Raw genomic sequence first — 11,531 nt, forward strand, 5'->3', positions numbered from 1 at the left:
ACAATGAAAATTTTAATTCTTTGAAGAAAGAGATTGAGGGAGACATCAGAACTTTGAAGGTCCTCCCATGTTCATGGATTGGCATGATTAATACTGTTAAACTGACCATCCTGCCAAAAGTCATTAATAGATTCAATGCAATATCAATCAAAATCCCCATGACATTTTTCAGAGAATTGAAAAAAAATCCTAAGATTCATATGGAAGAAGAAAAGACCTCAGATATCCAAAACAACCCTAAGCACTAAGATTAATGCCGGGGGTATTACTATACCAGATTTTAAGCTGTATTACAGAACTATATTCACAAAAACAACATGGTACTGGCACAAAAATATACGCATAGACAAATAGAACAAAATTGATGACCAAAATATGAGTAAATATGATTTCAGCCACCTGATATTTGACAAAGGGTCCAAGAATATTTACTGAAAAAAAGACAGCATGTTCAGCAAATGTTGCTGGCAAAACTGGATCTTCACCTGTAGAAGAATGAAATTAAACCCCTAGCTTTCACCCTGCATAAAAGTCAACTCCAAATGGATCAAAGACCTCAATGTAAAGCCTGAAACTCTGAAACAGTTATAAGAAAACATTGCAAAACACCTTCAAGATATAGGTGTAGGAAAGGATTTCCTAAACCGGACATCAATTGCTCAGGAAACAAGGGCAAGAATTAACAAATGGGGCCTCCTTGAACTAAAAAGCTTCTGTACATCAAAGGAGGCAACCAGGAAGCAAACAGAAAACTCACAGAATGGGAGACAATCTTTACCAGCAACACATCTGACAAAGGTTTAATAACCAGAATTTATAATGAACTCAAAAACAAGAGAACCAAGAAAAGAAGAAACCCAATTAAAAGATGGACTAAGGAGATGAACAGAGAGTTCTCAAAAGAAGAAATAAAGATGGCTATGAAGCATCATAAAAGATGTTCAACAACACTAATAATTAGGTAAATGCAAATTAAAATCACTTTAAGATTTCATCTGACCCCAGTCAGACTGGCTAAGATCAAGAGAACAAATGATATCAAATGTTGGAGAGGATGTGGGGAAAGGGGACCACTCATCTACTGCTGGTGGGGCTGCAAACTTGTTCAACCCCTATGGAAAGCAATGTGGAGAACTCTTAAAAAACTACAAATGAACCTACCATTTGAACCAGTTATACCACTCCTTGGCAAATACCCATAGAACTCATCCTATTGCAGAGACACTTGTACATCCATGTTTGTTGCTGCTCTTTTCACAATAGCTAAGAGATGGAAGCAACCTATTTGTCCCTCAATTGATGAGTGGATAATGAAAATTTCATTCATTTATACCATGGAGTTTTACTCAGCAATAAAGAAAGTTGAAACCATGAAATTTGCAGGTAGATAGATGGAACTAGAAACTGTTATACTAAGTTAATTAACACAGACTCAGGAAAAACAATTGACATATGTTCTCCCTAATATGTGGTTCCTAGAACTGAACCCTGATAAGTGAGTATGTATCCAGACACAACTACAGGAACCAGGATAATGGAAAGGAAACAGGGAGGTAAAGGAAAGTAAAGAACCTGAAAGAGGAGAACAATAGGAAACAGGCCTGAATAAAGGAGATATGGATAAAATTGGGTTATTTAAGTGAGGTGGGAGGGAAGGGTATACAAGGAACCTAGGGGATAAGGGGAAAGAAGGAGCTAAAAGAGGTAGGATCATAGGAGAAGGGTATTATTAAGGGAAGGGGGAAAATGGGGGCACCTTAGGTGGGAAAACTATGGTGGAGAGGTAAGCAATGAGAGATAATTAATGCCTAGGTATGTTGGATCCATATTACTCCTACAATCTACTGACAAATTAAACATAACAGATCAAGAAATATATGTCTCAGTGAGGTTTATCTAAGAACAATTGGTCTTTGCCCAAGATTTATCTACATGACACACAGTAATGAAAAGTACCAGATTGGTTTAATTAACCTTCTTGGATGTTTAACATACATACTTTGAAGCCTATAATAATTTGGTCAGAGGGACATAAACAACAGTTTTTGCTCCTTGCCCTCCTAGGTCGACTAGTTCCAGGGGACTATCAGCATCTCTCAAAATGTCCTCTAATGGTTATGGGTCACCTGTCCTCTTGATCAAGGAGGCTGAGAAGACCCCACCAGATGGACTTGAACCAGTGTCCAGTCTACAAAAAGGAGGGTCAACACAGAGGAATCACTTCTTCCATGCTTTGAAACGAAGCCACCCATGGTTGAGCAGGACCTTTGACTTAACTTCACATAGGCAAACTGGTAAAAGACAGGAGCCAGGGGCTCCTCCCAAGCCCATGTGACCCCTGAGGAACAGATCCTCAAATGCCCTTAAAAGCAAAAATAAATTGGTATATCTGGGCCAACAGAATGGCCTTAAACACCCAAAGGGAAAGTATAACCAAAGATTAAAGGGGCAAATATAATTTCTTAGAGTCCATATGCATAGCTAAAGACTACATGACAACAAGAATGCCAGACAGGCAATACCTTCTTTTGAGTTGTTGGCCAGAGTGGCCAAAGGGAATCCCAGGTAGTAACCTAGCATAAAACTGGGAAAATGAACAGCAGACCCCAATCTTATCCAAAGGAATATTTACAAGTGATTATGGCTAGATGAGGAACACGTGACCCTCCTAAAACAAAGACCTCTAGATAGGCTAATTAATCTCACCAGATAGACAATTCGCAAGTAAGGGCTGTGGGTGCCAACAACACAGCAGACAGTAGCAGGGATATCAGAGTATAAGAGCTCTAATGGTGGGAGGAAGTCTATGGGAGGGTGCCGTCTGGGAATTGGGTGTATAGTTGAATAAGATAGTTTGGGATGTTCTGTGTGATATACACACACACAGAAAAAAATCAACAAATTTTTAAAAAAGTATTATGTTTGAGAAGGAAGCATGGAAATTTATGTCATGCTAATTAGTAGAGGTGATAAACGTTGCCATTGAAATCTAGCCGATGACTTTACAGATATACACAGATGCCAAGGATCCAAGTGGAACTGATTATGATTAGTAATAATCAGATGCATACAGATTAGAGATGCATGCGCCAATATCTCAGTGTTAGTAGCAAAAACAATTAGTCTTTTTACAAGGAACAATATATTCTAAAATAAAATGGACATCTTTTTTAAAGGTTAAAAAATTCATTCTGTTTTATGCCTTTCAGGGCTTATACTGAGTTCAATATTGTATAACTGTATTAACTCAACTGTGAACCTAGGAACTTGCAGCCACTTGTGAAAGAATGGACTCTTGCTCTGGAGTGTGTTACTGAATATGTTAAAGCTGTAGTGAAATGCTTCTTCTAATCATGTAGTTATTAAAAATTTAAAAAATAATGATTAAAAAATGAGGATAATTAGTAGATGTGAAAAACATTACCATTGAAATCTACATGATGACTTTATAGGCATGCTCAGATACCAAGGAGCTCAGAAAGTAACTGACTGTCATGAGTAATAACCAGATATATAGAGATTAGAAATGCATGTGCAAACATCTTAATGTCAATTGAATTGAAAATGAAGTTTTCTGTATGAAACTGTGTATTTTATAAATGAAATGGAGATCTTTTTTAAATATTAAAACCTCATTTAATTTTTTAAAAAATCAAGAAATATTTACACTCTAAGGGGCAGTGAAATAATTTGTAATTCTAAGATTTCATAAAGGAATACTCTAAGCTACTCTAAGTTGAGGGCCTAAAGGCACAGAGAAGAAGCCTGTCTAATTTGAGTGAAGCTGAGGGAAACATCATGCTTGTTCAGTCTTTATGATTTAAATTAATAATATCTCTATTACATTATTTATTTTGTGTACTTAAAACTTATAGCACATAGAAATTAAACAACAATAAATCAGTTAAAATGATAACTTTTACTTCTGATATAGAATTAAAAAATACAAACCCAAATTTAAAATATTTTCTGTCTCAAAACCTTAAATATAGAAGGGAATTTTTCTCTTACTGTCAGAGGTATCATCACGTAGAAGAGAAAGAAAACACTCATTTGGCAGCTTAGAATTAGAAGAAAATGGGAAGCATACGCTTCGTCAACTCTCACCTTCCTCTTGGCACCTTCTTCCTTGGTCTTTTGGAACCTACCGTGGGAGTCTCCATCTGCCTAATCTGGATAGACTTCCCCAGATTTCTCCTGCCCCTTTATCCAGAGAAAGTGGTTGATCCTGAGTGCTCATCCACCTCATTTCAAAGGCAATCTCCTGGAGCTCAAATCAACTTCTGGAATTTCAGTGATCTCCTGTACACAAGCAAATATATAAAAAGTGCCCACAATTTCTGGATTTACCTTTTCAAATTCTTTTTTTAACTCACTGGATATCTAGATTTCCCATCAGTAATTAAAAGCCAACATATGAAAACATTAATCACTGTCTCCTCAAGTCTTGTTTTCTTTTGTTTTCATATATATATACATATATATATATATATAGAGAGAGAGAGAGAGAGAGCGTCATCATGCATAGAGATCTTAGAGTCATTTAACATTTTAAAACCTTCAACCTAATTGATTACTATGTTTAAAATTCATTCTCTCTATAACACAAAATTGCTAATAAATTATTTATCTTTAGGATCATTGCACTAATTTCTCAGTAAATTTCCTGAGTTTGCCCCTTTCCATTAACTGTCTTCTTCAACACAGGCAAAATTTTCATTCAGATGCTAATAATCTTTCCACTTTCTTTTTAAAAAATGTTTAGTGGTCTCTTATTTTCTAGAATGATTCAGATTAGTGACATATTATGAAAGACCTTTTACAGTGGCCACCAACAATTTTTGGTTATATCTTTTGGCCTATCTATACCATTAAATTGATGTTCAAGAGTTTCCATACAAAGAATAATATAATATTTTCCTACCAAGGATCCATACAACATAGACTTTCTAAGGCACTCAAGTCACACCTGAGATATTACCTACTCCAGAGTTATTCCTTTACTGTTTTTACAGAAAGGACTGCTCTGCTCTGCAATAACTTTTGCCACACTGAGTGAACTGAATGGTAACATGACTATATCTTCTTTGTGGACACTGATTTTGTGCCTGTCTCTCTAACTCCATCAAAGTCTCATGTTATCAAGTATCTCAAAATTTAATGTGAAAATAAGGTTCAAAAAGCACATGATGACAAATGCTGGCATAGATGGGGAGAAAGGGGAACATTTACTCACTGTTGGTGAGAGTGCAAACTGGTGCAGTCACTATGGAAATTAACGTAGAAGTTCCTTAGGGACCTAGAAATAGAACTGTTGCAGCAGTAACACCTTTGGGCATACACCCAAAGTACTCTATATTTTACTGCAGAGATACTTGTTCATTAATGTTCATTGCTGCTATATTCACAGTAGCTAGGAAAATGAATCAATTTTTCATTAATTGAACAATGGATAAAAATATACAGTACATTTATACAATATAATATTATTCAGATATTTAGAAAATGGAAATTATAGAATTTGCAGGTAAATCGATGGAAATGGAAATAATTATTCTGAGTGAAGTAACCCAGACCCAGGCTGGAAAACATCACGTTTTCTCTAATATGTGTATGTTAGCTTTAAAACTTTAGATACGTTTGCTTCATTTAGGATACACCTAGAGGTTAGGAAACTAGTAAGGCATCATCAGATACAGGAGGGCTTTCAAAGGAATGGAGATAGAATATAGTGATATAAAGAGAGGAAGAAGAATAAATGGAGCAGGAAGAATTGAATGTTGAGCTACATTGGTGGGTAGGGTAGAGGGGGAAATATGGAAGGGGATAACTAACCTTAAATGACTTTTGGGAAAAAAAAAGCATAGAAGCCTGCTATTGTAGAAAGTCCCTAATGTAGATACCCATTAATATAAAATTAGTTTAAATGCAATTTACCATATCTTTGGGTGATGATACCCCAACTAGATACCTCATCCTAATAAATATAAACCCCAGTACCAGGGATGGGTTACTTTTCTTTCAGTTGCCAATGAGATCATATAGATTCCCCCTAAACACTACAGGGTATTGACATTCTTATAAGTCACACTCCAGATATGGAAGGTAAGACCTGTGATCCAGATGTTCCTCTAATAAGCCCTGGTCCCACATCCTTCTCATGCTCTAGTCAAGGCAATCGGGTGTGCAGCCTCTGCCATATTGGAGAGCGTGTGAACGCTGATGAGAGACCAGGGGCAGGAGATGGATATCACGTGCATTTTAAAAATGATAAAGGAAAAGCCTATAAGAATCCTTGTTTTTGTAAGTCACCCCCTTCCAAATGTCATATAAAGCATGCAATATTCAAATAGGATGTCTTATGTTGGTTTTTTAGGCCTGGGGCCTCAGAGGGCTTGGGCACGAGTCTCCAAGAAGGGAGGAAAAAGGAAAAAAAATTGTGAAACAGACCCTATTGTTTGAGTCATAGAACATGGAGAAATCAAGCTGCTATTGACCTGGAAGATTTGTCTCTACTGGCTAGCTTTCATAGTGCTGGAAGATGCTATGCACACTACCAGAGAAAATTAATAATCAAACTTAGGCATCTATGAACTATGTAATCTACCATAATCACTGTGTTGGCAATATATGCCCACTATTGCAATACTTGCCTGAATATTATTAGAGTAAAAAACCACCAAATGATTGAATTTAAGGCCTGCTCAGTGAGATGAAAATTATACATGGTACTCTTATGGTGGCAAGAACCTGTGGCTAGATAACTCAAGGGACTTGTGAGAGAACATGCTATTAATATTCTACTAACTGGACACAAAATTAAAATGATCACTAATGACTTATTACTATACCCATCTGTAGATTCATTCAGCCCTCACCAGAGAATCTTCTTGCAATAGAAGGCACTTAACACAAAGACCCACAATGAGTCAGTGTTTAGAGAAAAAGAAACTGAAGTGTTCAGCCCTAAATTGGACATCTATATCACATCCCTGACCCCAAGATTATGGGAACTCAAGGAAGAGGGACCAGCAATATTGTACATACCAGAAGCTCTGGTTGACTACAAGAAATCAGGGATGATGTACATTATGAACTTAGAGCAAATGTGACATCTTGTACAACATCTGCTGAAGCACAAGTCAACAAGATTCCATTATGCAAAAATGAAATCCTACCCCTAACTGAAGATCTATTGGCATTTTATCCCTGCTGGTAGAAGAAGAGTTAGTTTTCACTTTCTTTAAGAGTGTAACCCCTGTTAATCCAAGGCAGGTTCTATCCACAAGACTATTTGGGCAGCACACAATGATGGAAAAATTATCAGAGTGTGTTATACACAGAAGGCCTCAACTGGCCAAGTTTTGGAGAATAAGAGACTAAGGGGGTATAGGATGGGACTCCTACATAGAACCTCACCCACCCATAGTTCAGGGACTATTGTGGAAGAGGAGGCAGAAAGATTGTAAGAGCCAGGGCTGGTTCATGAGTATATGAGTTGGATGCTTCCAGGTCAATGGATGCCATGTGCAACCATGGCATCTGTGCATCCAATTCAGGACCCATGTCAGCTCAATTAAACAAAGGTCCAAAGGGGAGGTGAGAAATAGGTGACGGGTCAGCACTACATGGAGAACTATTTGAGACTGGTTGCTGCTGGGTAAGGGAGAGTATGACTTACATACAATCACTGGATGGGCTGACTAGACTCCAGTGTACCCATTTACACTGAAAGACATTTAGGTACAAACACCTGAATGAATAGGAGTTAGCATGTATGACAGAGTGAATAGAGTTCAGTGGGGGATTAGGGGGAGGCATGGATGAGGGAGGGGGTCTGGATGTGAGTAGGAAATATATGAAATTTTAAAAGCTCAATAAAAAATTTTAAAAATAATTTGGGAGACTTAGGAAGATAGGGTGGATCTGGGAGTAGCTGGGAGAGGGGAATAATCAAAATATCCTATATGAAGTTCACAAAGAAATAATAAAAATATTTTCTTAATTAAAACTATGTTCATTGATTATTTATTTCATAAAACATATTTTGATCATATTCAGATCCCCTTTTCCATTTGAATGCTCACTCACTAGCCCCCAGACTTCATAACATCTACTATTACTTTGTAAAAAATTAATTAAACAATAATTTTCATTTTAGGTGTATGAAGGTTTTGCTTGCATGTATGCACATGTAGCCATGTATATAATGCCCATAGTAGCTAGAAAAGAGTGTTGGATTCTCTGGAACTGAAGTTACAGACAGTTGTTAGCCACAGTGTGAGTGATGGACAACAAACCTATGTCCTCTGCAAGAGCAGCCAGTCCTCTTAACCGCTGAATGTCTCAACACCCCTGTTTTTTGTTAAGGTCTATTGAATTGACTTTGTGTTCAAAAATGTTCTTGAGTGCAGAATCATCCCTCAGAATCTGGTAAACGCATTAGGCATTACACCCTTAAAGAAAATCTACTGTCCCTCTCCCTACAGATATCAATTGTCGATAGGTCCTTTACTAGTACTGGGGCTTCTTGCTCAATAGTCCCACCATACTGGATGTTTTTCTGGTTCAGTCTTGCATAAGTCTTGTGCATGTTCTCACAAGTTCTGTGTGTACCTGTGTGCAACTGCCCTGTTGTGACCCAACAACATGTGTTTTATTTTGTTTTTGATTTTTTTTCCTTTTGTTAGCCTACTACCTCTGGCTCTTATAATCTTTCCAACTTGCTCTTCTGCTTATAGGTGTCCAGTTTAGAGCTGAATACTGCACAGTCTCTCATTCTCTGCACATTGAGTAGTTGTGCGTCTGTGTTAATCATCATCTGCTGTAGGAAGAAGCTTCTCTTTTGAGAGTTCACAGATTTATTAATTTAAGAGTATTAAAATAAGTCATTAGGAGTGAGTTTGAAACTATCTAGCAGAATAACAGTAGTAGGTTCTCTCCTAAGTTTGTGACTTGTCTAGCCACAGGTTCTTGACCCTGATAACAGTTCCAGGTATGGGCTCCATTTTGCAAAGTGGGTCTTAAATTCAGTGAGAATGTGGTTGATTACACCCATAATACTTTATGTCACTATTGAACTGTAAGAATAATCTTTCCAGGCCAGTTGATATTGCAGCTTGCAGGGTTCACAGCTGGGAAAGGATAATTAATGACTACTTTTCTTTTCTGGTAATAGGCATCACACCTTCTAGTACTATGAAAGTTAAGCAGTAGAGATGAAGCTTCAAGGTCAGTACCAGCTTTATATCTCTGTGCTTTTTCTATGACTCAGGTATGTGGTGTCTTCAGTAATAGCGTCTTACTATCAAGTTCTGTCAGGTAACAAAAAGCAATGGCAAAAGGCAGTATTGTTTGAGGGTCTGTGTGAACTCCTATGACAGTAACTCAAGAAAACAAGTCCCTTCTGGCCTTTGCACTGTTTTTGTTCTTTAGACTGTGGTGTCTAGTAAGGGGATTGAATCCTTGTTACAGTAATACTATTTTAGATGTATTTTTATATTGTATATGTATATATATTTTTATTGAGCTTTTAAAATTTCATACAGTATTTCCAACTCACATCCAGACCCCATCCCCCATCCATTCCTCCCTCTATCCACCCACCAAACCCTATGTACTCTGTCATATAGGCAGAGTCCTATTCATTCAGGTCTTGTACCCAAATGTTCTTCAATATAAATGTATTCACCAAGGTATATATTTTAAGAAGCTTCAGTAGCACTGTTTCTATATGACATCATCAAAAGGCCTTTGTGTTAGTTATCCCTCCCCTTATTAATTCTTCTTCCCTGCCCTCCCATTTCCCACCCTATTTAATCCTTCCTATTCCATTATTCACCTTTGACATTTAATATCCCTATATTCTAGATCCTTTCCCATGAAGACTGCCTACAGTCTCTTACTAATTTTCTCAACTTCATGGATTTTCCAATTGGAACATACTTACATATTCAAAGCTAGAGAGAGAGAACATGGGTAGTTTGTCTTTCTAAGTCTGTGTTAACTCACTTAGGACAATTTCTTCCAGTTCTAGCTATTTATATATGACTTTCTTAATTTTGTTTTTTTAAGAGCTGAATAATATTCCACTGTATACTATTTTGTAATTATTTATTCAATAGTTGATGATCGTCAAGACTGATTCTATATCTTGGCAAATGTGGCTAGAGCAGTAATGAACACAAATGAATTGTAAGATATAGAGTCCTTTGGGCATATATCTAAGAGCAGTCTGGCTAGATTATGTTGTAGATCTATTTTTAACAATTTTTGTTTGATTTCATGATTTTTGAGACATGGTCTCTTAATATTGACACCTGAGAAGCCTGAACTCCCTATAGAAACCAGGCTGGCCTCAAACTTACAGAGATCTGCCTGCCTTTGCCTTCTAAGATTGCTGGGATTAAAGACAAATGCTGCAATTCCTAGACTTATTTTTAATTTTATGGGAAACCTTCATAATGTTTTTCACAGTGGCTATACCTATTTTCACTCCCACTAGCACTGAATAAATGTTCCCCTTTCACCTACCTTTATTAGTATTTGTCATCATTTGTTTCTCAGACCTTAACCATTCTAACTGGAGTAGGATGAAATCTCAAGGCAAAAGATGCTGAACAGCTGTTTAAATATTTTTTAGCCAATTGTGTTTCATCATTTGAGAACTCTGTTTAGGTCCTTGTCCCACAATATTTATTCAGTTATTTTTTCTGATGTTTGGTTTTTTTAGTCTTTGTATATTCTAGATAGTAACCCTTTGCTGGATGTAAACTGGTAAAGATTTTTTTTCCTTCTGTATGCCCCCTTTTCAGTGAAATGATGATATCCTTTGCTGTCCAGAATCTTTTCAGTTACATGAGGTCCCATTTGTCAGTTGTTTATCTTAATGCCTGCACTATTTGGGTCCTGTTCATAAAATCATTTTCTGTTCTTATAAGTTGAACATGATCTTTTCTCCATTAGGTAGGTGATTTTGATCACTTTGTCAAATCAGGTGGGCGTAACTGTGTCAACTTAAATTTGGGTCCTCAACTCTATTCTACTGAACAATGTGTTTTTATGGCAGTACTATGCTATTTTTTTATTACTATAGCTCTGTACTATAATTAAAATCAGGGATGGCAATGCCTCCATCTCTTCTTTTATGATTCTGGATTGTTTTGGTTATCCTGACTTTTTGGTATCTATTGCTGTATGAAATTTGGATTAGTTTTTTTTCAATTTCTATGAAGAACTGTATTTGAATTTTAATGTGACTTGTATTTTGTCTGTAGACTGCATCATGTAGAATGGCCATTTTCTCTGTATTAATCCTACAGTTCCATGCATATGGATTGTCTTTTCATTTTCTAGTATCTTCTTTAATTTCTTTTTTATTGTTTTTTTGTGTGTATTTCATACAGAACATCTCAAACAATCTTAATCACCTTTATACCCCCACATCCACTGGCACCCTCCCCACCCACCCTTGAGCCCATATACTCTGTCATCCTTGTCACTGCCCACTGTGTTGTTGATGCCCCAGCCAT

This window comes from Nannospalax galili, unplaced genomic scaffold (assembly GCF_000622305.1).
Source record: "Nannospalax galili isolate Female #2095 unplaced genomic scaffold, S.galili_v1.0 scaffold293, whole genome shotgun sequence".
Lineage (NCBI taxonomy): Eukaryota > Metazoa > Chordata > Mammalia > Rodentia > Spalacidae > Nannospalax > Nannospalax galili.